The sequence below is a fragment of the Rhinoderma darwinii genome, unplaced genomic scaffold, assembly GCF_050947455.1.
Source record: "Rhinoderma darwinii isolate aRhiDar2 unplaced genomic scaffold, aRhiDar2.hap1 Scaffold_959, whole genome shotgun sequence".
Classification (NCBI taxonomy): domain Eukaryota; kingdom Metazoa; phylum Chordata; class Amphibia; order Anura; family Rhinodermatidae; genus Rhinoderma; species Rhinoderma darwinii.
In genome coordinates, this window is record NW_027464534.1 from 23687 (window position 1) to 44524 (window position 20838).

At 47.7% G+C, this 20838-nt stretch overlaps 14 non-coding genes across 14 annotated transcripts; all 14 read left to right on the forward strand.

The window, feature by feature from the left end:
• The first annotated feature begins 1234 nt into the window (after window positions 1-1234).
• Window positions 1235-1425, forward strand: LOC142733535 (U2 spliceosomal RNA). Its single transcript, XR_012880164.1, has one exon. It is a non-coding gene; the product is annotated as a U2 spliceosomal RNA (small nuclear RNA).
• Window positions 1426-2705: 1280 nt separating this feature from the next.
• Window positions 2706-2896, forward strand: LOC142733536 (U2 spliceosomal RNA). The gene has a single exon (XR_012880165.1). It is a non-coding gene; the product is annotated as a U2 spliceosomal RNA (small nuclear RNA).
• Window positions 2897-4200: 1304 nt separating this feature from the next.
• On the forward strand, window positions 4201-4391 carry LOC142733537 (U2 spliceosomal RNA). Its single transcript, XR_012880166.1, has one exon. It is a non-coding gene; the product is annotated as a U2 spliceosomal RNA (small nuclear RNA).
• Window positions 4392-5671: 1280 nt separating this feature from the next.
• LOC142733538 (U2 spliceosomal RNA) lies at window positions 5672-5862 on the forward strand. Its single transcript, XR_012880167.1, has one exon. It is a non-coding gene; the product is annotated as a U2 spliceosomal RNA (small nuclear RNA).
• Window positions 5863-7158: 1296 nt separating this feature from the next.
• Window positions 7159-7349, forward strand: LOC142733540 (U2 spliceosomal RNA). Its single transcript, XR_012880168.1, has one exon. It is a non-coding gene; the product is annotated as a U2 spliceosomal RNA (small nuclear RNA).
• Window positions 7350-8653: 1304 nt separating this feature from the next.
• LOC142733541 (U2 spliceosomal RNA) lies at window positions 8654-8844 on the forward strand. The gene has a single exon (XR_012880169.1). It is a non-coding gene; the product is annotated as a U2 spliceosomal RNA (small nuclear RNA).
• A 1308-nt stretch (window positions 8845-10152) lies between these two features.
• On the forward strand, window positions 10153-10343 carry LOC142733542 (U2 spliceosomal RNA). The gene has a single exon (XR_012880170.1). It is a non-coding gene; the product is annotated as a U2 spliceosomal RNA (small nuclear RNA).
• Window positions 10344-11639: 1296 nt separating this feature from the next.
• Window positions 11640-11830, forward strand: LOC142733543 (U2 spliceosomal RNA). The gene has a single exon (XR_012880171.1). It is a non-coding gene; the product is annotated as a U2 spliceosomal RNA (small nuclear RNA).
• Window positions 11831-13131: 1301 nt separating this feature from the next.
• Window positions 13132-13322, forward strand: LOC142733544 (U2 spliceosomal RNA). The gene has a single exon (XR_012880172.1). It is a non-coding gene; the product is annotated as a U2 spliceosomal RNA (small nuclear RNA).
• Window positions 13323-14626: 1304 nt separating this feature from the next.
• Window positions 14627-14817, forward strand: LOC142733545 (U2 spliceosomal RNA). Its single transcript, XR_012880173.1, has one exon. It is a non-coding gene; the product is annotated as a U2 spliceosomal RNA (small nuclear RNA).
• Window positions 14818-16113: 1296 nt separating this feature from the next.
• Window positions 16114-16304, forward strand: LOC142733547 (U2 spliceosomal RNA). Its single transcript, XR_012880175.1, has one exon. It is a non-coding gene; the product is annotated as a U2 spliceosomal RNA (small nuclear RNA).
• Window positions 16305-17600: 1296 nt separating this feature from the next.
• On the forward strand, window positions 17601-17791 carry LOC142733548 (U2 spliceosomal RNA). The gene has a single exon (XR_012880176.1). It is a non-coding gene; the product is annotated as a U2 spliceosomal RNA (small nuclear RNA).
• A 1296-nt stretch (window positions 17792-19087) lies between these two features.
• On the forward strand, window positions 19088-19278 carry LOC142733549 (U2 spliceosomal RNA). Its single transcript, XR_012880177.1, has one exon. It is a non-coding gene; the product is annotated as a U2 spliceosomal RNA (small nuclear RNA).
• Window positions 19279-20570: 1292 nt separating this feature from the next.
• Window positions 20571-20761, forward strand: LOC142733551 (U2 spliceosomal RNA). Its single transcript, XR_012880178.1, has one exon. It is a non-coding gene; the product is annotated as a U2 spliceosomal RNA (small nuclear RNA).
• Window positions 20762-20838: the final 77 nt, after the last annotated feature.

The window sequence follows — 20838 nt, forward strand, 5'->3', positions numbered from 1 at the left end:
TCTTTGCTATTGTTTCTGTCTTTCTGAAGGGATCTCCCCTTTTAATCCCATTATTTCAACACCTGTTGGACAATGCATGAGTGATAATGAGCTCATTGATTAAATGCAATTAATGAATAGATTGCCACCTCTTGTTGTGTGTCGTCTGTGTTTCTGTGTTTCCGGCATTTCACATTGGAACACCTCATTCACCTTCCTTGTCTTCTCTCCGCCCTCCCTTTTAGGTAAGTTAAAGAGCTGCACCTGAGCCAGCCACTGATTGATTGATTGATTGATTGATTGATTGATTGATTGATGCAGCACAACAGTCAAATAGTGGAGTGGAGTAGGGGAACAGCAAACAGCCAATAAAGCAGCCCGCCCGCTCGCCTGCCCGCCACAATGGACCTACCTGTGTACACTAGATGGATGTGATGGAATGTACTGTCGTCCCTACATTTCAAGAAGAAGTAAGAATTGCAGTTGCAACAAAGCCTTGCTTGCCTACAAAGAGAGCAGCAATTTGGATTTGTTACTATGTTACCTAGAAGAATAACAAACTGTGCAAGGATGGAGGTTGTAGGAGCAAGGAGAAGTTGTCTGTAAAGTTGGTGGATGCCTATTTTCCATTTTGCAGTCCCTTGTCTCCCTCTTGTGGCCTCCTGGAGGCAACTAGCTGTGCAAAAAAAAGACAGCCTGGCGGCCGGCTGTTGCAGTGTTGCCCTCTCAGGCAACACTGAGTGACTGACTGAGCCTCACCGTCTTATATAAAGTTCAGACGGAACTTTGCACGTGTCATAGTGGAGCCCTCAGGATTCCAGAGCCAGCTTTCTGACATCATAATGGGGCCTCAGAGATAAAAGCCTGGGCCCAGGCAGTGTTGGTCAGTGCTGCTCAGCAGGCAGCACTGGACTGGACTGGATTACAGCTGATACAAGGTGTGAAGGAACAAGGGGTGGCTGTGGGCATGCACTTGCTGCCGCTGCCAGTGTTTATCTGCATGGCAGCAGGGCATTTGGGCGTTGCCAGGAAGGCGTTTTTATGTAGATTCCTCCTCTTTCAGCACTGCATTGTGGTGCAAGCAAAAGAAGCAAATCCTGTCTGGCTTCCTCTCCGGCCTTTATTCACCTCCCGTGTAGCTGTGAGTGTGTGAGCCTGCAGGGCCCCATGGAATTGCCTAGAAGTAGGCTGAATCGCTGCAAGGGCTGAACAGCAGTATCGGGCAGGCTCGGGCAACGCGCGGCCCGTTCGGGTTATCGCTTCTCGGCCTTTTGGCTAAGATCAAGTGTAGTATCTGTTCTTATCAGTTTAATATCTGATACGTCCCCTATCTGGGGACCATATATTAAATGGATTTTTAGAACAGGGAGATGGAAATAGAGCTTGCTCTGTCCACTCCACGCATTGACCTGGTATTGCAGTATTTCCAGGACCGGTGCACCCTTTCCTTATGTGTTGACTAAAAGCAGATTCCAAAAGTGTTTTTTGTCTTTGCTATTGTTTCTGTCTTTCTGAAGGGATCTCCCCTTTTAATCCCATTATTTCAACACCTGTTGGACAATGCATGAGTGATAATGAGCTCATTGATTAAATGCAATTAATGAATAGATTGCCACCTCTTGTTGTGTGTCGTCTGTGTTTCTGTGTTTCCGGCATTTCACATTGGAACACCTCATTCACCTTCCTTGTCTTCTCTCCGCCCTCCCTTTTAGGTAAGTTAAAGAGCTGCACCTGAGCCAGCCACTGATTGATTGATTGATTGATTGATTGATTGATTGATTGATTGATGCAGCACAACAGTCAAATAGTGGAGTGGAGTAGGGGAACAGCAAACAGCCAATAAAGCAGCCCGCCCGCTCGCCTGCCCGCCACAATGGACCTACCTGTGTACACTAGATGGATGTGATGGAATGTACTGTCGTCCCTACATTTCAAGAAGAAGTAAGAATTGCAGTTGCAACAAAGCCTTGCTTGCCTACAAAGAGAGCAGCAATTTGGATTTGTTACTATGTTACCTAGAAGAATAACAAACTGTGCAAGGATGGAGGTTGTAGGAGCAAGGAGAAGTTGTCTGTAAAGTTGGTGGATGCCTATTTTCCATTTTGCAGTCCCTTGTCTCCCTCTTGTGGCCTCCTGGAGGCAACTAGCTGTGCAAAAAAAAGACAGCCTGGCGGCCGGCTGTTGCAGTGTTGCCCTCTCAGGCAACACTGAGTGACTGACTGAGCCTCACCGTCTTATATAAAGTTCAGACGGAACTTTGCACGTGTCATAGTGGAGCCCTCAGGATTCCAGAGCCAGCTTTCTGACATCATAATGGGGCCTCAGAGATAAAAGCCTGGGCCCAGGCAGTGTTGGTCAGTGCTGCTCAGCAGGCAGCACTGGACTGGACTGGATTACAGCTGATACAAGGTGTGAAGGAACAAGGGGTGGCTGTGGGCATGCACTTGCTGCCGCTGCCAGTGTTTATCTGCATGGCAGCAGGGCATTTGGGCGTTGCCAGGAAGGCGTTTTTATGTAGATTCCTCCTCTTTCAGCACTGCATTGTGGTGCAAGCAAAAGAAGCAAATCCTGTCTGGCTTCCTCTCCGGCCTTTATTCACCTCCCGTGTAGCTGTGAGTGTGTGAGCCTGCAGGGCCCCATGGAATTGCCTAGAAGTAGGCTGAATCGCTGCAAGGGCTGAACAGCAGTATCGGGCAGGCTCGGGCAACGCGCGGCCCGTTCGGGTTATCGCTTCTCGGCCTTTTGGCTAAGATCAAGTGTAGTATCTGTTCTTATCAGTTTAATATCTGATACGTCCCCTATCTGGGGACCATATATTAAATGGATTTTTAGAACAGGGAGATGGAAATAGAGCTTGCTCTGTCCACTCCACGCATTGACCTGGTATTGCAGTATTTCCAGGACCGGTGCACCCTTTCCTTATGTGTTGACTAAAAGCAGATTCCAAAAGTGTTTTTTGTCTTTGCTATTGTTTCTGTCTTTCTGAAGGGATCTCCCCTTTTAATCCCATTATTTCAACACCTGTTGGACAATGCATGAGTGATAATGAGCTCATTGATTAAATGCAATTAATGAATAGATTGCCACCTCTTGTTGTGTGTCGTCTGTGTTTCTGTGTTTCCGGCATTTCACATTGGAACACCTCATTCACCTTCCTTGTCTTCTCTCCGCCCTCCCTTTTAGGTAAGTTAAAGAGCTGCACCTGAGCCAGCCACTGATTGATTGATTGATTGATTGATTGATTGATTGATTGATTGATTGATTGATTGATTGATTGATTGATGCAGCACAACAGTCAAATAGTGGAGTGGAGTAGGGGAACAGCAAACAGCCAATAAAGCAGCCCGCCCGCTCGCCTGCCCGCCACAATGGACCTACCTGTGTACACTAGATGGATGTGATGGAATGCACTGTCGTCCCTACATTTCAAGAAGAAGTAAGAATTGCAGTTGCAACAAAGCCTTGCTTGCCTACAAAGAGAGCAGCAATTTGGATTTGTTACTATGTTACCTAGAAGAATAACAAACTGTGCAAGGATGGAGGTTGTAGGAGCAAGGAGAAGTTGTCTGTAAAGTTGGTGGATGCCTATTTTCCATTTTGCAGTCCCTTGTCTCCCTCTTGTGGCCTCCTGGAGGCAACTAGCTGTGCAAAAAAAAGACAGCCTGGCGGCCGGCTGTTGCAGTGTTGCCCTCTCAGGCAACACTGAGTGACTGACTGAGCCTCACCGTCTTATATAAAGTTCAGACGGAACTTTGCACGTGTCATAGTGGAGCCCTCAGGATTCCAGAGCCAGCTTTCTGACATCATAATGGGGCCTCAGAGATAAAAGCCTGGGCCCAGGCAGTGTTGGTCAGTGCTGCTCAGCAGGCAGCACTGGACTGGACTGGATTACAGCTGATACAAGGTGTGAAGGAACAAGGGGTGGCTGTGGGCATGCACTTGCTGCCGCTGCCAGTGTTTATCTGCATGGCAGCAGGGCATTTGGGCGTTGCCAGGAAGGCGTTTTTATGTAGATTCCTCCTCTTTCAGCACTGCATTGTGGTGCAAGCAAAAGAAGCAAATCCTGTCTGGCTTCCTCTCCGGCCTTTATTCACCTCCCGTGTAGCTGTGAGTGTGTGAGCCTGCAGGGCCCCATGGAATTGCCTAGAAGTAGGCTGAATCGCTGCAAGGGCTGAACAGCAGTATCGGGCAGGCTCGGGCAACGCGCGGCCCGTTCGGGTTATCGCTTCTCGGCCTTTTGGCTAAGATCAAGTGTAGTATCTGTTCTTATCAGTTTAATATCTGATACGTCCCCTATCTGGGGACCATATATTAAATGGATTTTTAGAACAGGGAGATGGAAATAGAGCTTGCTCTGTCCACTCCACGCATTGACCTGGTATTGCAGTATTTCCAGGACCGGTGCACCCTTTCCTTATGTGTTGACTAAAAGCAGATTCCAAAAGTGTTTTTTGTCTTTGCTATTGTTTCTGTCTTTCTGAAGGGATCTCCCCTTTTAATCCCATTATTTCAACACCTGTTGGACAATGCATGAGTGATAATGAGCTCATTGATTAAATGCAATTAATGAATAGATTGCCACCTCTTGTTGTGTGTCGTCTGTGTTTCTGTGTTTCCGGCATTTCACATTGGAACACCTCATTCACCTTCCTTGTCTTCTCTCCGCCCTCCCTTTTAGGTAAGTTAAAGAGCTGCACCTGAGCCAGCCACTGATTGATTGATTGATTGATTGATTGATTGATTGATTGATTGATGCAGCACAACAGTCAAATAGTGGAGTGGAGTAGGGGAACAGCAAACAGCCAATAAAGCAGCCCGCCCGCTCGCCTGCCCGCCACAATGGACCTACCTGTGTACACTAGATGGATGTGATGGAATGTACTGTCGTCCCTACATTTCAAGAAGAAGTAAGAATTGCAGTTGCAACAAAGCCTTGCTTGCCTACAAAGAGAGCAGCAATTTGGATTTGTTACTATGTTACCTAGAAGAATAACAAACTGTGCAAGGATGGAGGTTGTAGGAGCAAGGAGAAGTTGTCTGTAAAGTTGGTGGATGCCTATTTTCCATTTTGCAGTCCCTTGTCTCCCTCTTGTGGCCTCCTGGAGGCAACTAGCTGTGCAAAAAAAAGACAGCCTGGCGGCCGGCTGTTGCAGTGTTGCCCTCTCAGGCAACACTGAGTGACTGACTGAGCCTCACCGTCTTATATAAAGTTCAGACGGAACTTTGCACGTGTCATAGTGGAGCCCTCAGGATTCCAGAGCCAGCTTTCTGACATCATAATGGGGCCTCAGAGATAAAAGCCTGGGCCCAGGCAGTGTTGGTCAGTGCTGCTCAGCAGGCAGCACTGGACTGGACTGGATTACAGCTGATACAAGGTGTGAAGGAACAAGGGGTGGCTGTGGGCATGCACTTGCTGCCGCTGCCAGTGTTTATCTGCATGGCAGCAGGGCATTTGGGCGTTGCCAGGAAGGCGTTTTTATGTAGATTCCTCCTCTTTCAGCACTGCATTGTGGTGCAAGCAAAAGAAGCAAATCCTGTCTGGCTTCCTCTCCGGCCTTTATTCACCTCCCGTGTAGCTGTGAGTGTGTGAGCCTGCAGGGCCCCATGGAATTGCCTAGAAGTAGGCTGAATCGCTGCAAGGGCTGAACAGCAGTATCGGGCAGGCTCGGGCAACGCGCGGCCCGTTCGGGTTATCGCTTCTCGGCCTTTTGGCTAAGATCAAGTGTAGTATCTGTTCTTATCAGTTTAATATCTGATACGTCCCCTATCTGGGGACCATATATTAAATGGATTTTTAGAACAGGGAGATGGAAATAGAGCTTGCTCTGTCCACTCCACGCATTGACCTGGTATTGCAGTATTTCCAGGACCGGTGCACCCTTTCCTTATGTGTTGACTAAAAGCAGATTCCAAAAGTGTTTTTTGTCTTTGCTATTGTTTCTGTCTTTCTGAAGGGATCTCCCCTTTTAATCCCATTATTTCAACACCTGTTGGACAATGCATGAGTGATAATGAGCTCATTGATTAAATGCAATTAATGAATAGATTGCCACCTCTTGTTGTGTGTCGTCTGTGTTTCTGTGTTTCCGGCATTTCACATTGGAACACCTCATTCACCTTCCTTGTCTTCTCTCCGCCCTCCCTTTTAGGTAAGTTAAAGAGCTGCACCTGAGCCAGCCACTGATTGATTGATTGATTGATTGATTGATTGATTGATTGATTGATTGATTGATTGATTGATGCAGCACAACAGTCAAATAGTGGAGTGGAGTAGGGGAACAGCAAACAGCCAATAAAGCAGCCCGCCCGCTCGCCTGCCCGCCACAATGGACCTACCTGTGTACACTAGATGGATGTGATGGAATGTACTGTCGTCCCTACATTTCAAGAAGAAGTAAGAATTGCAGTTGCAACAAAGCCTTGCTTGCCTACAAAGAGAGCAGCAATTTGGATTTGTTACTATGTTACCTAGAAGAATAACAAACTGTGCAAGGATGGAGGTTGTAGGAGCAAGGAGAAGTTGTCTGTAAAGTTGGTGGATGCCTATTTTCCATTTTGCAGTCCCTTGTCTCCCTCTTGTGGCCTCCTGGAGGCAACTAGCTGTGCAAAAAAAAGACAGCCTGGCGGCCGGCTGTTGCAGTGTTGCCCTCTCAGGCAACACTGAGTGACTGACTGAGCCTCACCGTCTTATATAAAGTTCAGACGGAACTTTGCACGTGTCATAGTGGAGCCCTCAGGATTCCAGAGCCAGCTTTCTGACATCATAATGGGGCCTCAGAGATAAAAGCCTGGGCCCAGGCAGTGTTGGTCAGTGCTGCTCAGCAGGCAGCACTGGACTGGACTGGATTACAGCTGATACAAGGTGTGAAGGAACAAGGGGTGGCTGTGGGCATGCACTTGCTGCCGCTGCCAGTGTTTATCTGCATGGCAGCAGGGCATTTGGGCGTTGCCAGGAAGGCGTTTTTATGTAGATTCCTCCTCTTTCAGCACTGCATTGTGGTGCAAGCAAAAGAAGCAAATCCTGTCTGGCTTCCTCTCCGGCCTTTATTCACCTCCCGTGTAGCTGTGAGTGTGTGAGCCTGCAGGGCCCCATGGAATTGCCTAGAAGTAGGCTGAATCGCTGCAAGGGCTGAACAGCAGTATCGGGCAGGCTCGGGCAACGCGCGGCCCGTTCGGGTTATCGCTTCTCGGCCTTTTGGCTAAGATCAAGTGTAGTATCTGTTCTTATCAGTTTAATATCTGATACGTCCCCTATCTGGGGACCATATATTAAATGGATTTTTAGAACAGGGAGATGGAAATAGAGCTTGCTCTGTCCACTCCACGCATTGACCTGGTATTGCAGTATTTCCAGGACCGGTGCACCCTTTCCTTATGTGTTGACTAAAAGCAGATTCCAAAAGTGTTTTTTGTCTTTGCTATTGTTTCTGTCTTTCTGAAGGGATCTCCCCTTTTAATCCCATTATTTCAACACCTGTTGGACAATGCATGAGTGATAATGAGCTCATTGATTAAATGCAATTAATGAATAGATTGCCACCTCTTGTTGTGTGTCGTCTGTGTTTCTGTGTTTCCGGCATTTCACATTGGAACACCTCATTCACCTTCCTTGTCTTCTCTCCGCCCTCCCTTTTAGGTAAGTTAAAGTGCTGCACCTGAGCCAGCCACTGATTGATTGATTGATTGATTGATTGATTGATTGATTGATTGATTGATTGATTGATTGATTGATTGATGCAGCACAACAGTCAAATAGTGGAGTGGAGTAGGGGAACAGCAAACAGCCAATAAAGCAGCCCGCCCGCTCGCCTGCCCGCCACAATGGACCTACCTGTGTACACTAGATGGATGTGATGGAATGTACTGTCGTCCCTACATTTCAAGAAGAAGTAAGAATTGCAGTTGCAACAAAGCCTTGCTTGCCTTCAAAGAGAGCAGCAATTTGGATTTGTTACTATGTTACCTAGAAGAATAACAAACTGTGCAAGGATGGAGGTTGTAGGAGCAAGGAGAAGTTGTCTGTAAAGTTGGTGGATGCCTATTTTCCATTTTGCAGTCCCTTGTCTCCCTCTTGTGGCCTCCTGGAGGCAACTAGCTGTGCAAAAAAAAGACAGCCTGGCGGCCGGCTGTTGCAGTGTTGCCCTCTCAGGCAACACTGAGTGACTGACTGAGCCTCACCGTCTTATATAAAGTTCAGACGGAACTTTGCACGTGTCATAGTGGAGCCCTCAGGATTCCAGAGCCAGCTTTCTGACATCATAATGGGGCCTCAGAGATAAAAGCCTGGGCCCAGGCAGTGTTGGTCAGTGCTGCTCAGCAGGCAGCACTGGACTGGACTGGATTACAGCTGATACAAGGTGTGAAGGAACAAGGGGTGGCTGTGGGCATGCACTTGCTGCCGCTGCCAGTGTTTATCTGCATGGCAGCAGGGCATTTGGGCGTTGCCAGGAAGGCGTTTTTATGTAGATTCCTCCTCTTTCAGCACTGCATTGTGGTGCAAGCAAAAGAAGCAAATCCTGTCTGGCTTCCTCTCCGGCCTTTATTCACCTCCCGTGTAGCTGTGAGTGTGTGAGCCTGCAGGGCCCCATGGAATTGCCTAGAAGTAGGCTGAATCGCTGCAAGGGCTGAACAGCAGTATCGGGCAGGCTCGGGCAACACGCGGCCCGTTCGGGTTATCGCTTCTCGGCCTTTTGGCTAAGATCAAGTGTAGTATCTGTTCTTATCAGTTTAATATCTGATACGTCCCCTATCTGGGGACCATATATTAAATGGATTTTTAGAACAGGGAGATGGAAATAGAGCTTGCTCTGTCCACTCCACGCATTGACCTGGTATTGCAGTATTTCCAGGACCGGTGCACCCTTTCCTTATGTGTTGACTAAAAGCAGATTCCAAAAGTGTTTTTTGTCTTTGCTATTGTTTCTGTCTTTCTGATGGGATCTCCCCTTTTAATCCCATTATTTCAACACCTGTTGGACAATGCATGAGTGATAATGAGCTCATTGATTAAATGCAATTAATGAATAGATTGCCACCTCTTGTTGTGTGTCGTCTGTGTTTCTGTGTTTCCGGCATTTCACATTGGAACACCTCATTCACCTTCCTTGTCTTCTCTCCGCCCTCCCTTTTAGGTAAGTTAAAGAGCTGCACCTGAGCCAGCCACTGATTGATTGATTGATTGATTGATTGATTGATTGATTGATTGATTGATTGATTGATTGATTGATTGATTGATGCAGCACAACAGTCAAATAGTGGAGTGGAGTAGGGGAACAGCAAACAGCCAATAAAGCAGCCCGCCCGCTCGCCTGCCCGCCACAATGGACCTACCTGTGTACACTAGATGGATGTGATGGAATGTACTGTCGTCCCTACATTTCAAGAAGAAGTAAGAATTGCAGTTGCAACAAAGCCTTGCTTGCCTACAAAGAGAGCAGCAATTTGGATTTGTTACTATGTTACCTAGAAGAATAACAAACTGTGCAAGGATGGAGGTTGTAGGAGCAAGGAGAAGTTGTCTGTAAAGTTGGTGGATGCCTATTTTCCATTTTGCAGTCCCTTGTCTCCCTCTTGTGGCCTCCTGGAGGCAACTAGCTGTGCAAAAAAAAGACAGCCTGGCGGCCGGCTGTTGCAGTGTTGCCCTCTCAGGCAACACTGAGTGACTGACTGAGCCTCACCGTCTTATATAAAGTTCAGACGGAACTTTGCACGTGTTATAGTGGAGCCCTCAGGATTCCAGAGCCAGCTTTCTGACATCATAATGGGGCCTCAGAGATAAAAGCCTGGGCCCAGGCAGTGTTGGTCAGTGCTGCTCAGCAGGCAGCACTGGACTGGACTGGATTACAGCTGATACAAGGTGTGAAGGAACAAGGGGTGGCTGTGGGCATGCACTTGCTGCCGCTGCCAGTGTTTATCTGCATGGCAGCAGGGCATTTGGGCGTTGCCAGGAAGGCGTTTTTATGTAGATTCCTCCTCTTTCAGCACTGCATTGTGGTGCAAGCAAAAGAAGCAAATCCTGTCTGGCTTCCTCTCCGGCCTTTATTCACCTCCCGTGTAGCTGTGAGTGTGTGAGCCTGCAGGGCCCCATGGAATTGCCTAGAAGTAGGCTGAATCGCTGCAAGGGCTGAACAGCAGTATCGGGCAGGCTCGGGCAACGCGCGGCCCGTTCGGGTTATCGCTTCTCGGCCTTTTGGCTAAGATCAAGTGTAGTATCTGTTCTTATCAGTTTAATATCTGATACGTCCCCTATCTGGGGACCATATATTAAATGGATTTTTAGAACAGGGAGATGGAAATAGAGCTTGCTCTGTCCACTCCACGCATTGACCTGGTATTGCAGTATTTCCAGGACCGGTGCACCCTTTCCTTATGTGTTGACTAAAAGCAGATTCCAAAAGTGTTTTTTGTCTTTGCTATTGTTTCTGTCTTTCTGAAGGGATCTCCCCTTTTAATCCCATTATTTCAACACCTGTTGGACAATGCATGAGTGATAATGAGCTCATTGATTAAATGCAATTAATGAATAGATTGCCACCTCTTGTTGTGTGTCGTCTGTGTTTCTGTGTTTCCGGCATTTCACATTGGAACACCTCATTCACCTTCCTTGTCTTCTCTCCGCCCTCCCTTTTAGGTAAGTTAAAGAGCTGCACCTGAGCCAGCCACTGATTGATTGATTGATTGATTGATTGATTGATTGATTGATTGATTGATTGATTGATTGATGCAGCACAACAGTCAAATAGTGGAGTGGAGTAGGGGAACAGCAAACAGCCAATAAAGCAGCCCGCCCGCTCGCCTGCCCGCCACAATGGACCTACCTGTGTACACTAGATGGATGTGATGGAATGTACTGTCGTCCCTACATTTCAAGAAGAAGTAAGAATTGCAGTTGCAACAAAGCCTTGCTTGCCTACAAAGAGAGCAGCAATTTGGATTTGTTACTATGTTACCTAGAAGAATAACAAACTGTGCAAGGATGGAGGTTGTAGGAGCAAGGAGAAGTTGTCTGTAAAGTTGGTGGATGCCTATTTTCCATTTTGCAGTCCCTTGTCTCCCTCTTGTGGCCTCCTGGAGGCAACTAGCTGTGCAAAAAAAAGACAGCCTGGCGGCCGGCTGTTGCAGTGTTGCCCTCTCAGGCAACACTGAGTGACTGACTGAGCCTCACCGTCTTATATAAAGTTCAGACGGAACTTTGCACGTGTCATAGTGGAGCCCTCAGGATTCCAGAGCCAGCTTTCTGACATCATAATGGGGCCTCAGAGATAAAAGCCTGGGCCCAGGCAGTGTTGGTCAGTGCTGCTCAGCAGGCAGCACTGGACTGGACTGGATTACAGCTGATACAAGGTGTGAAGGAACAAGGGGTGGCTGTGGGCATGCACTTGCTGCCGCTGCCAGTGTTTATCTGCATGGCAGCAGGGCATTTGGGCGTTGCCAGGAAGGCGTTTTTATGTAGATTCCTCCTCTTTCAGCACTGCATTGTGGTGCAAGCAAAAGAAGCAAATCCTGTCTGGCTTCCTCTCCGGCCTTTATTCACCTCCCGTGTAGCTGTGAGTGTGTGAGCCTGCAGGGCCCCATGGAATTGCCTAGAAGTAGGCTGAATCGCTGCAAGGGCTGAACAGCAGTATCGGGCAGGCTCGGGCAACGCGCGGCCCGTTCGGGTTATCGCTTCTCGGCCTTTTGGCTAAGATCAAGTGTAGTATCTGTTCTTATCAGTTTAATATCTGATACGTCCCCTATCTGGGGACCATATATTAAATGGATTTTTAGAACAGGGAGATGGAAATAGAGCTTGCTCTGTCCACTCCACGCATTGACCTGGTATTGCAGTATTTCCAGGACCGGTGCACCCTTTCCTTATGTGTTGACTAAAAGCAGATTCCAAAAGTGTTTTTTGTCTTTGCTATTGTTTCTGTCTTTCTGAAGGGATCTCCCCTTTTAATCCCATTATTTCAACACCTGTTGGACAATGCATGAGTGATAATGAGCTCATTGATTAAATGCAATTAATGAATAGATTGCCACCTCTTGTTGTGTGTCGTCTGTGTTTCTGTGTTTCCGGCATTTCACATTGGAACACCTCATTCACCTTCCTTGTCTTCTCTCCGCCCTCCCTTTTAGGTAAGTTAAAGAGCTGCACCTGAGCCAGCCACTGATTGATTGATTGATTGATTGATTGATTGATTGATTGATTGATTGATTGATTGATTGATTGATGCAGCACAACAGTCAAATAGTGGAGTGGAGTAGGGGAACAGCAAACAGCCAATAAAGCAGCCCGCCCGCTCGCCTGCCCGCCACAATGGACCTACCTGTGTACACTAGATGGATGTGATGGAATGTACTGTCGTCCCTACATTTCAAGAAGAAGTAAGAATTGCAGTTGCAACAAAGCCTTGCTTGCCTACAAAGAGAGCAGCAATTTGGATTTGTTACTATGTTACCTAGAAGAATAACAAACTGTGCAAGGATGGAGGTTGTAGGAGCAAGGAGAAGTTGTCTGTAAAGTTGGTGGATGCCTATTTTCCATTTTGCAGTCCCTTGTCTCCCTCTTGTGGCCTCCTGGAGGCAACTAGCTGTGCAAAAAAAAGACAGCCTGGCGGCCGGCTGTTGCAGTGTTGCCCTCTCAGGCAACACTGAGTGACTGACTGAGCCTCACCGTCTTATATAAAGTTCAGACGGAACTTTGCACGTGTCATAGTGGAGCCCTCAGGATTCCAGAGCCAGCTTTCTGACATCATAATGGGGCCTCAGAGATAAAAGCCTGGGCCCAGGCAGTGTTGGTCAGTGCTGCTCAGCAGGCAGCACTGGACTGGACTGGATTACAGCTGATACAAGGTGTGAAGGAACAAGGGGTGGCTTGTGGGCATGCACTTGCTGCCGCTGCCAGTGTTTATCTGCATGGCAGCAGGGCATTTGGGCGTTGCCAGGAAGGCGTTTTTATGTAGATTCCTCCTCTTTCAGCACTGCATTGTGGTGCAAGCAAAAGAAGCAAATCCTGTCTGGCTTCCTCTCCGGCCTTTATTCACCTCCCGTGTAGCTGTGAGTGTGTGAGCCTGCAGGGCCCCATGGAATTGCCTAGAAGTAGGCTGAATCGCTGCAAGGGCTGAACAGCAGTATCGGGCAGGCTCGGGCAACGCGCGGCCCGTTCGGGTTATCGCTTCTCGGCCTTTTGGCTAAGATCAAGTGTAGTATCTGTTCTTATCAGTTTAATATCTGATACGTCCCCTATCTGGGGACCATATATTAAATGGATTTTTAGAACAGGGAGATGGAAATAGAGCTTGCTCTGTCCACTCCACGCATTGACCTGGTATTGCAGTATTTCCAGGACCGGTGCACCCTTTCCTTATGTGTTGACTAAAAGCAGATTCCAAAAGTGTTTTTTGTCTTTGCTATTGTTTCTGTCTTTCTGAAGGGATCTCCCCTTTTAATCCCATTATTTCAACACCTGTTGGACAATGCATGAGTGATAATGAGCTCATTGATTAAATGCAATTAATGAATAGATTGCCACCTCTTGTTGTGTGTCGTCTGTGTTTCTGTGTTTCCGGCATTTCACATTGGAACACCTCATTCACCTTCCTTGTCTTCTCTCCGCCATCCCTTTTAGGTAAGTTAAAGAGCTGCACCTGAGCCAGCCACTGATTGATTGATTGATTGATTGATTGATTGATTGATTGATTGATTGATTGATTGATTGATTGATTGATGCAGCACAACAGTCAAATAGTGGAGTGGAGTAGGGGAACAGCAAACAGCCAATAAAGCAGCCCGCCCGCTCGCCTGCCCGCCACAATGGACCTACCTGTGTACACTAGATGGATGTGATGGAATGTACTGTCGTCCCTACATTTCAAGAAGAAGTAAGAATTGCAGTTGCAACAAAGCCTTGCTTGCCTACAAAGAGAGCAGCAATTTGGATTTGTTACTATGTTACCTAGAAGAATAACAAACTGTGCAAGGATGGAGGTTGTAGGAGCAAGGAGAAGTTGTCTGTAAAGTTGGTGGATGCCTATTTTCCATTTTGCAGTCCCTTGTCTCCCTCTTGTGGCCTCCTGGAGGCAACTAGCTGTGCAAAAAAAAGACAGCCTGGCGGCCGGCTGTTGCAGTGTTGCCCTCTCAGGCAACACTGAGTGACTGACTGAGCCTCACCGTCTTATATAAAGTTCAGACGGAACTTTGCACGTGTCATAGTGGAGCCCTCAGGATTCCAGAGCCAGCTTTCTGACATCATAATGGGGCCTCAGAGATAAAAGCCTGGGCCCAGGCAGTGTTGGTCAGTGCTGCTCAGCAGGCAGCACTGGACTGGACTGGATTACAGCTGATACAAGGTGTGAAGGAACAAGGGGTGGCTGTGGGCATGCACTTGCTGCCGCTGCCAGTGTTTATCTGCATGGCAGCAGGGCATTTGGGCGTTGCCAGGAAGGCGTTTTTATGTAGATTCCTCCTCTTTCAGCACTGCATTGTGGTGCAAGCAAAAGAAGCAAATCCTGTCTGGCTTCCTCTCCGGCCTTTATTCACCTCCCGTGTAGCTGTGAGTGTGTGAGCCTGCAGGGCCCCATGGAATTGCCTAGAAGTAGGCTGAATCGCTGCAAGGGCTGAACAGCAGTATCGGGCAGGCTCGGGCAACGCGCGGCCCGTTCGGGTTATCGCTTCTCGGCCTTTTGGCTAAGATCAAGTGTAGTATCTGTTCTTATCAGTTTAATATCTGATACGTCCCCTATCTGGGGACCATATATTAAATGGATTTTTAGAACAGGGAGATGGAAATAGAGCTTGCTCTGTCCACTCCACGCATTGACCTGGTATTGCAGTATTTCCAGGACCGGTGCACCCTTTCCTTATGTGTTGACTAAAAGCAGATTCCAAAAGTGTTTTTTGTCTTTGCTATTGTTTCTGTCTTTCTGAAGGGATCTCCCCTTTTAATCCCATTATTTCAACACCTGTTGGACAATGCATGAGTGATAATGAGCTCATTGATTAAATGCAATTAATGAATAGATTGCCACCTCTTGTTGTGTGTCGTCTGTGTTTCTGTGTTTCCGGCATTTCACATTGGAACACCTCATTCACCTTCCTTGTCTTCTCTCCGCCCTCCCTTTTAGGTAAGTTAAAGAGCTGCACCTGAGCCAGCCACTGATTGATTGATTGATTGATTGATTGATTGATTGATTGATTGATTGATTGATTGATTGATGCAGCACAACAGTCAAATAGTGGAGTGGAGTAGGGGAACAGCAAACAGCCAATAAAGCAGCCCGCCCGCTCGCCTGCCCGCCACAATGGACCTACCTGTGTACACTAGATGGATGTGATGGAATGTACTGTCGTCCCTACATTTCAAGAAGAAGTAAGAATTGCAGTTGCAACAAAGCCTTGCTTGCCTACAAAGAGAGCAGCAATTTGGATTTGTTACTATGTTACCTAGAAGAATAACAAACTGTGCAAGGATGGAGGTTGTAGGAGCAAGGAGAAGTTGTCTGTAAAGTTGGTGGATGCCTATTTTCCATTTTGCAGTCCCTTGTCTCCCTCTTGTGGCCTCCTGGAGGCAACTAGCTGTGCAAAAAAAAGACAGCCTGGCGGCCGGCTGTTGCAGTGTTGCCCTCTCAGGCAACACTGAGTGACTGACTGAGCCTCACCGTCTTATATAAAGTTCAGACGGAACTTTGCACGTGTCATAGTGGAGCCCTCAGGATTCCAGAGCCAGCTTTCTGACATCATAATGGGGCCTCAGAGATAAAAGCCTGGGCCCAGGCAGTGTTGGTCAGTGCTGCTCAGCAGGCAGCACTGGACTGGACTGGATTACAGCTGATACAAGGTGTGAAGGAACAAGGGGTGGCTGTGGGCATGCACTTGCTGCCGCTGCCAGTGTTTATCTGCATGGCAGCAGGGCATTTGGGCGTTGCCAGGAAGGCGTTTTTATGTAGATTCCTCCTCTTTCAGCACTGCATTGTGGTGCAAGCAAAAGAAGCAAATCCTGTCTGGCTTCCTCTCCGGCCTTTATTCACCTCCCGTGTAGCTGTGAGTGTGTGAGCCTGCAGGGCCCCATGGAATTGCCTAGAAGTAGGCTGAATCGCTGCAAGGGCTGAACAGCAGTATCGGGCAGGCTCGGGCAACGCGCGGCCCGTTCGGGTTATCGCTTCTCGGCCTTTTGGCTAAGATCAAGTGTAGTATCTGTTCTTATCAGTTTAATATCTGATACGTCCCCTATCTGGGGACCATATATTAAATGGATTTTTAGAACAGGGAGATGGAAATAGAGCTTGCTCTGTCCACTCCACGCATTGACCTGGTATTGCAGTATTTCCAGGACCGGTGCACCCTTTCCTTATGTGTTGACTAAAAGCAGATTCCAAAAGTGTTTTTTGTCTTTGCTATTGTTTCTGTCTTTCTGAAGGGATCTCCCCTTTTAATCCCATTATTTCAACACCTGTTGGACAATGCATGAGTGATAATGAGCTCATTGATTAAATGCAATTAATGAATAGATTGCCACCTCTTGTTGTGTGTCGTCTGTGTTTCTGTGTTTCCGGCATTTCACATTGGAACACCTCATTCACCTTCCTTGTCTTCTCTCCGCCCTCCCTTTTAGGTAAGTTAAAGAGCTGCACCTGAGCCAGCCACTGATTGATTGATTGATTGATTGATTGATTGATTGATTGATTGATTGATTGATTGATTGATGCAGCACAACAGTCAAATAGTGGAGTGGAGTAGGGGAACAGCAAACAGCCAATAAAGCAGCCCGCCCGCTCGCCTGCCCGCCACAATGGACCTACCTGTGTACACTAGATGGATGTGATGGAATGTACTGTCGTCCCTACATTTCAAGAAGAAGTAAGAATTGCAGTTGCAACAAAGCCTTGCTTGCCTACAAAGAGAGCAGCAATTTGGATTTGTTACTATGTTACCTAGAAGAATAACAAACTGTGCAAGGATGGAGGTTGTAGGAGCAAGGAGAAGTTGTCTGTAAAGTTGGTGGATGCCTATTTTCCATTTTGCAGTCCCTTGTCTCCCTCTTGTGGCCTCCTGGAGGCAACTAGCTGTGCAAAAAAAAGACAGCCTGGCGGCCGGCTGTTGCAGTGTTGCCCTCTCAGGCAACACTGAGTGACTGACTGAGCCTCACCGTCTTATATAAAGTTCAGACGGAACTTTGCACGTGTCATAGTGGAGCCCTCAGGATTCCAGAGCCAGCTTTCTGACATCATAATGGGGCCTCAGAGATAAAAGCCTGGGCCCAGGCAGTGTTGGTCAGTGCTGCTCAGCAGGCAGCACTGGACTGGACTGGATTACAGCTGATACAAGGTGTGAAGGAACAAGGGGTGGCTGTGGGCATGCACTTGCTGCCGCTGCCAGTGTTTATCTGCATGGCAGCAGGGCATTTGGGCGTTGCCAGGAAGGCGTTTTTATGTAGATTCCTCCTCTTTCAGCACTGCATTGTGGTGCAAGCAAAAGAAGCAAATCCTGTCTGGCTTCCTCTCCGGCCTTTATTCACCTCCCGTGTAGCTGTGAGTGTGTGAGCCTGCAGGGCCCCATGGAATTGCCTAGAAGTAGGCTGAATCGCTGCAAGGGCTGAACAGCAGTATCGGGCAGGCTCGGGCAACGCGCGGCCCGTTCGGGTTATCGCTTCTCGGCCTTTTGGCTAAGATCAAGTGTAGTATCTGTTCTTATCAGTTTAATATCTGATACGTCCCCTATCTGGGGACCATATATTAAATGGATTTTTAGAACAGGGAGATGGAAATAGAGCTTGCTCTGTCCACTCCACGCATTGACCTGGTATTGCAGTATTTCCAGGACCGGTGCACCCTTTCCTTATGTGTTGACTAAAAGCAGATTCCAAAAGTGTTTTTTGTCTTTGCTATTGTTTCTGTCTTTCTGAAGGGATCTCCCCTTTTAATCCCATTATTTCAACACCTGTTGGACAATGCATGAGTGATAATGAGCTCATTGATTAAATGCAATTAATGAATAGATTGCCACCTCTTGTTGTGTGTCGTCTGTGTTTCTGTGTTTCCGGCATTTCACATTGGAACACCTCATTCACCTTCCTTGTCTTCTCTCCGCCCTCCCTTTTAGGTAAGTTAAAGAGCTGCACCTGAGCCAGCCACTGATTGATTGATTGATTGATTGATTGATTGATTGATTGATTGATTGATTGATTGATTGATGCAGCACAACAGTCAAATAGTGGAGTGGAGTAGGGGAACAGCAAACAGCCAATAAAGCAGCCCGCCCGCTCGCCTGCCCGCCACAATGGACCTACCTGTGTACACTAGATGGATGTGATGGAATGTACTGTCGTCCCTACATTTCAAGAAGAAGTAAGAATTGCAGTTGCAACAAAGCCTTGCTTGCCTACAAAGAGAGCAGCAATTTGGATTTGTTACTATGTTACCTAGAAGAATAACAAACTGTGCAAGGATGGAGGTTGTAGGAGCAAGGAGAAGTTGTCTGTAAAGTTGGTGGATGCCTATTTTCCATTTTGCAGTCCCTTGTCTCCCTCTTGTGGCCTCCTGGAGGCAACTAGCTGTGCAAAAAAAAGACAGCCTGGCGGCCGGCTGTTGCAGTGTTGCCCTCTCAGGCAACACTGAGTGACTGACTGAGCCTCACCGTCTTATATAAAGTTCAGACGGAACTTTGCACGTGTCATAGTGGAGCCCTCAGGATTCCAGAGCCAGCTTTCTGACATCATAATGGGGCCTCAGAGATAAAAGCCTGGGCCCAGGCAGTGTTGGTCAGTGCTGCTCAGCAGGCAGCACTGGACTGGACTGGATTACAGCTGATACAAGGTGTGAAGGAACAAGGGGTGGCTGTGGGCATGCACTTGCTGCCGCTGCCAGTGTTTATCTGCATGGCAGCAGGGCATTTGGGCGTTGCCAGGAAGGCGTTTTTATGTAGATTCCTCCTCTTTCAGCACTGCATTGTGGTGCAAGCAAAAGAAGCAAATCCTGTCTGGCTTCCTCTCCGGCCTTTATTCACCTCCCGTGTAGCTGTGAGTGTGTGAGCCTGCAGGGCCCCATGGAATTGCCTAGAAGTAGGCTGAATCGCTGCAAGGGCTGAACAGCAGTATCGGGCAGGCTCGGGCAACGCGCGGCCCGTTCGGGTTATCGCTTCTCGGCCTTTTGGCTAAGATCAAGTGTAGTATCTGTTCTTATCAGTTTAATATCTGATACGTCCCCTATCTGGGGACCATATATTAAATGGATTTTTAGAACAGGGAGATGGAAATAGAGCTTGCTCTGTCCACTCCACGCATTGACCTGGTATTGCAGTATTTCCAGGACCGGTGCACCCTTTCCTTATGTGTTGACTAAAAGCAGATTCCAAAAGTGTTTTTTGTCTTTGCTATTGTTTCTGTCTTTCTGAAGGGATCTCCCCTTTTAATCCCATTATTTCAACACCTGTTGGACAATGCATGAGTGATAATGAGCTCATTGATTAAATGCAATTAATGAATAGATTGCCACCTCTTGTTGTGTGTCGTCTGTGTTTCTGTGTTTCCGGCATTTCACATTGGAACACCTCATTCACCTTCCTTGTCTTCTCTCCGCCCTCCCTTTTAGGTAAGTTAAAGAGCTGCACCTGAGCCAGCCACTGATTGATTGATTGATTGATTAATTGATTGATTGATTGATTGATTGATTGATTGATGCAGCACAACAGTCAAATAGTGGAGTGGAGTAGGGGAACAGCAAACAGCCAATAAAGCAGCCCGCCCGCTCGCCTGCCCGCCACAATGGACCTACCTGTGTACACTAGATGGATGTGATGGAATGTACTGTCGTCCCTACATTTCAAGAAGAAGTAAGAATTGCAGTTGCAACAAAGCCTTGCTTGCCTACAAAGAGAGCAGCAATTTGGATTTGTTACTATGTTACCTAGAAGAATAACAAACTGTGCAAGGATGGAGGTTGTAGGAGCAAGGAGAAGTTGTCTGTAAAGTTGGTGGATGCCTATTTTCCATTTTGCAGTCCCTTGTCTCCCTCTTGTGGCCTCCTGGAGGCAACTAGCTGTGCAAAAAAAAGACAGCCTGGCGGCCGGCTGTTGCAGTGTTGCCCTCTCAGGCAACACTGAGTGACTGACTGAGCCTCACCGTCTTATATAAAGTTCAGACGGAACTTTGCACGTGTCATAGTGGAGCCCTCAGGATTCCAGAGCCAGCTTTCTGACATCATAATGGGGCCTCAGAGATAAAAGCCTGGGCCCAGGCAGTGTTGGTCAGTGCTGCTCAGCAGGCAGCACTGGACTGGACTGGATTACAGCTGATACAAGGTGTGAAGGAACAAGGGGTGGCTGTGGGCATGCACTTGCTGCCGCTGCCAGTGTTTATCTGCATGGCAGCAGGGCATTTGGGCGTTGCCAGGAAGGCGTTTTTATGTAGATTCCTCCTCTTTCAGCACTGCATTGTGGTGCAAGCAAAAGAAGCAAATCCTGTCTGGCTTCCTCTCCGGCCTTTATTCACCTCCCGTGTAGCTGTGAGTGTGTGAGCCTGCAGGGCCCCATGGAATTGCCTAGAAGTAGGCTGAATCGCTGCAAGGGCTGAACAGCAGTATCGGGCAGGCTCGGGCAACGCGCGGCCCGTTCGGGTTATCGCTTCTCGGCCTTTTGGCTAAGATCAAGTGTAGTATCTGTTCTTATCAGTTTAATATCTGATACGTCCCCTATCTGGGGACCATATATTAAATGGATTTTTAGAACAGGGAGATGGAAATAGAGCTTGCTCTGTCCACTCCACGCATTGACCTGGTATTGCAGTATTTCCAGGACCGGTGCACCCTTTCCTTATGTGTTGACTAAAAGCAGATTCCAAAAGTGTTTTTTGTCTTTGCTATTGTTTCTGTCTTTCTGAAGGGATCT